Source organism: Acyrthosiphon pisum, chromosome A1 (genome assembly GCF_005508785.2).
Source record: "Acyrthosiphon pisum isolate AL4f chromosome A1, pea_aphid_22Mar2018_4r6ur, whole genome shotgun sequence".
Classification (NCBI taxonomy): Eukaryota; Metazoa; Arthropoda; class Insecta; order Hemiptera; family Aphididae; genus Acyrthosiphon; species Acyrthosiphon pisum.
In genome coordinates, this window is record NC_042494.1 from 71099501 (window position 1) to 71104557 (window position 5057).

Consider the following 5057-nt stretch of genomic DNA (forward strand, 5'->3'; position numbering starts at 1 on the left):
GAAAATCGAAGCATTTTTACTGCTCCAAAAGTTGTCGTCAGACACAAAAAAAAAAAAAAAAAAAAAAAAAAAAAACACACATCATTGTAAAATCAATACATTCATCACTTCGTTCAAAATCTAAAAACTAAATAATATGGATACTGAAAATGTCCGTATACAGCTCAAAATAGGTCAAAATATTTGGAAAATGTTATGGTGTATAGAAAATGCTAATATAAACATTCAGTCAAAATTTTATGCACCTACGGTCATTTGTTTTAGAGTTGTACCAAATACCAAAATAGATTTTCTCGAAAAATTCCCGTTTTTCCTTAATTTTTGATTTGTTTTTCACGGCGCTTTTGAAAACTACTGGGAAATTTTTACTTTTGACCCCCCAAAGTATCAACTAGATTCACTTTACTCTCAGAAAAGATAGTGTTGAAGAAAATACAAGCACTTTTACCGTCCTAAAAGGTGATGACAGACACAAAAAAAAAAAAATAAAAAAAAAAACACACATCATTGTAAAATCAATACACAGAATCTAATAATTTTGAAATTTTTAGTTTTAAATAGTTTTATACATTAATATTATATTATTGCAGTATCATACATTATTACTAACAAAAATAATCGAATACTATAACAATAGTAAAATAAATTAATAGCCTACGACCTACCTACTATAATTTTCGTTATGTTTCTTGATAAAATATGACCATTTGGACAAAAAATTCTCTAAAACGTGATAACGTATTTTAGTTACTTAAACTAAAGTCATTTTAAACTGAATAAAGCAAATATTTTTTTCTAGTGTTTGACGAGTATTGTTTTTTAATTTCGAGTCGAGTCGAGTTCAAAATTCGAGTACTCGACAAATGCTGAGTATTTAAAAAAATTCGAGTACTCGACAAATTGGTCGAGTATTTTAAATTGTACTAAAAATAGATTTTCCAAAAATATTATATTTTCTTTCATACAGTTATATAATTAATTAAAACTATTGTTATCAATCTAAACTATCATGTATCACCTTCCTGGTATTCATATCGGATATATAGGTTCTTTCAGTTATTTATAGTTTTAACATTTATTTTTCAATAAAATACTATTTATAGTGTTTTTAATAATAAAAATAAAGCGACTCAAAGCGAGTACTCGTATTTACAAGTCCAAAAAAAATTTAGTCGGGTCGAGTCGAGTACTCGAACAAAATTTTTCCAAAGTCGAGTACTCGACCAACACTATTTTTTTCCATATTAACTTTAAACTTGGTGAGTTAAATTTATCGTGTTCACTTAACTTAACTTAAATAGAGTTAGTTATTTTCATAAGCTTGCATATGTACCTATTAAGGAAGATGTTGTGCCAGACCATACGGGACTTGAGTACTTATATCAGTATAAACATTAAATATTTTTAGTTGCTCTCTCCTCGAGCACAGTCTTTGGATTTTGAGGAAATCTTACTTTTGTATCTATAATTTGTAAAGTATAATATATGGTTGTTCACGCTTTATGACAACAATAAACAAATATTATTATTATTAGATGTTCAGACAAGTCATATCGGATCGAGTACCTATTTCAGATAACCAGATTAATATTCTTTTATGAACTATTATACTATAATTAATTATAATAATATGCTTTGTGTTATATATTTCACTTAAGTCACGTTAATCGTACTATATTATAATTCTGCACAGATTCGGAAAACCGCAGAGTATATTTTATTAATTATTCTTAGATCTGTGATTCTTAATATCACTTGTAGTCGCAAATCGCAATGACTTACAACAATTATTATTATTTTATTGCGATCCTGTTTTGTGCAAGTGCTATAACGAGTGCTATATAACGACGTGATTCGTGTACCGTGTGCCTTTCACTCGATGTTCTTAAAAGGCATACCGCAGGTTAGTAGGTATAATGACTCACGCGCACTTCAAAAAATTGTAATGTTCTCATTAATTCAAGTAATTATAATTATACTGACGTTTATTACACTGACCGTAAACCGACTCGTTGCTGCACGAAAACACACATAATATTATATAAATATGAAAAAAAAATACTAATATACTTTATGTTCGCATACATTTTTGTTGTAAATGTCGAAACAGGAAGTATTCTTTTTCTGTTCAAATTCGGTTCGGGCAAAATATTTTTCTTATTACTTTTATTATATTTTTTGGGAAAAAATATTTTCCTGCTAAAATACCAGCCTTACGGTTATGATGAAATATTTTCGGATATTTTACGTACTCTAGTAATTATTTCATATAGGTAACATTTGGACATTAGGTACTATCTACTAACTGTTATTGAAGTGTAAGTAAATTAATTCAAGCTTATACAAATTAACGAAGAAACTAGATTCACGGTGATTTTTCTTAAAAATTCTTCTAAGGAAATGTTATGAGTAGGGCAGAGGACTTGTAGCATTTGCTTATTTTTTTTGTATAGTCACAGAAATAGCAGAGTGTGAAACAAACCCGTTTCATGCTTCCACAAAGCTAATTTTGAAATTTTATTGTGCATATAAATGCATATTTTGGGTTTTTTGGTTTTTAGGGCATATTTTACACTTTTATATGCTATTTTTACTTTTTGAGAAATATTTAACTTAAATCAAATTTTTTCCACACTGATATTTTTATTTCAAACAATACAGTCAAAATGTTTAGATAAAAATATATTTATTTATAATTTTATATTATGGTTTTTGATTGTCCGTGGGCACACATTTTTACTAGAAGCGCTTGTAGAGGATCGACGATAAGCCAATAATATTAATTTGCTGTAATTAACGTCGTACACTATACCTACGACATCATTACCACGGTGAGCCGTGTGCGCACCATGCGGGCTTTTATTCGATTAGGATTATATATTATTAAATATATTTAAATTATGTAATTGTTTTGACTTGTTTTAATTGCTATTTATTTTATTAATACTTTTAAATAATTAGGCTAAAAAAAAATTTAAGTGCATATTTAGAGCTTTTTTAGAGCTACAAGTCCTCTGGCCTAGTTATGAGGAACCTTGTATTATATTTTCAAGCTTTTTGATATGAAGTTTAAGATCGAAGCATATTTTTCCTACTGTAAAAAAAGCTTTTCAGAAAAAAAAATAATTGTTGTAATATATTTGTATAAATACCTTACTATAATGTAAAAAATATACTAAGTAACTAATGGCCTGTGTTACCAATGCTTATTTATTTCAGACCACAATAAAAAAAATAAAAAATAAACACACACATAATAATAAAATTAATAGTTACTGAGCTCCACCAGCTCAGAATCTAAAATGAGTGACGTTCAATTTAAGAAATGTGTTTACTGCGAGGGTTTATACTAATATATTATAATAAAAACTTCGATAAGCGATAACGACGTTTAGTGTTTTACCGTCGTGTGAAATGTAGGTAAATATTTAAAAAGAAAACCGTGGTATTCGTTAAGTACAATTATGTTAACCATACACAATCACGCCACGAATTGCATTACATTTACCTGTACAATATAATAATGCATTTTTAGACTGGTACCTACCTACAATAATAATTATTATTCACTTATTATAGAAATCTGTAACACACATAATATTGTATTTTCTATAGATATTTATAATATTTGAAATAATTAAACATAATATTATATTATATGATGTCGACATGGGTAATTTGTAATAATTATTACGTTGTTGCCTGTTTGACTAATTAGAAATAATAGTTCCACTCACGACTATACGTAAAAGGCGATGCACCTAAATGTCTAAATAGGTACCTATATATACTACACTTTTCGCCATCTATCGGTGACGTCAACTTACTGTTTCCGTGGCGTTTGGCCATTGTTAAAAGAAAAGTAAAATTAGTCACACGTTTTACTTTTTAATCCCCGCGAACTGTTTTTTTTTCAGGAAATGAGAATTGTTTTCGTCGCGTTAGGTTTTCCTCGGTGAGACAGATTTTTGTTAAAAATCGCTACACTCCACGTTCGTCACTTAAAAAATAATTAAATATTTAAAAATTGACTGATTTAATAATTTCAAATCAATATATTGATCTGCTATCATTTATCAGCAAAGGTACCAATAATTGGTATTTGGTACGGTAGTAATCTGGTAAGAGTATAATATTTATTTGTCTCAGCTGGTGAAAGTTAAATAAAACAATCATACAATATAATATATAAATACATGATGTACCTACCTATGATGAATATTGATGATAATACAATTAATACAATCAATATAATTTTTTGAATAATTTTTGTTCAAATTTTAATGATTACTGATTAATATTAATATAGGTAATCGTTAATATTTAAATTATATTTAGTTTGGTTACTGAAAAAAACATTTTTTTCTCAGCCAATTTCTTTGATTAGTGATTATGATATTATAGAGTATGTTCGATTAAACCGTTCAAATAAATAAATAAACTTATATAATATTATTGCATTGCACTGTTAAACATCCATAAAAAAATTTGAATTTTTTATAAATAAGAACTGAAAATTAATGTTGCTTAATATTAATAGTTGGTTTTTTGAACCTTTTATTAAATTTTATTAATGTATTTAAATGATACATTTAATATTTAAAGTTACAAATTGTTTATTGGGTTACTACTTACTATACGAGTAGGTATAACGATAACTCCTATAAATACGGCCTATACACACTATACATAGCTATCTTTGGTATATATTTATAATAATGTAGTATGGTCTATGATTAAAGCAAATATTTTTGTCTTATATGGATGTAATCAATTGTATAAAACCTGTTAATTAAAGATATTAGGTAATAAATCTTGGTAAAATGTTATTTTGCTGGAACTTTTTTTTACATTTTTGCCGAATCAAATGTTTTATTTCAAAACGTTTGCACCAGAAATAATGCACAAGATCTATTTAATTGCGTTCACAATTCCCGAGTTTCTACTGCAATATCACTGTTAAACGAAGCACGTGATTTATAGGGCGACAGTGGCGCGTTCCTGGCCACCGGCCGCGCGCGCGTTATCAATAATTGATTTTGCTATGGCAACAGCAG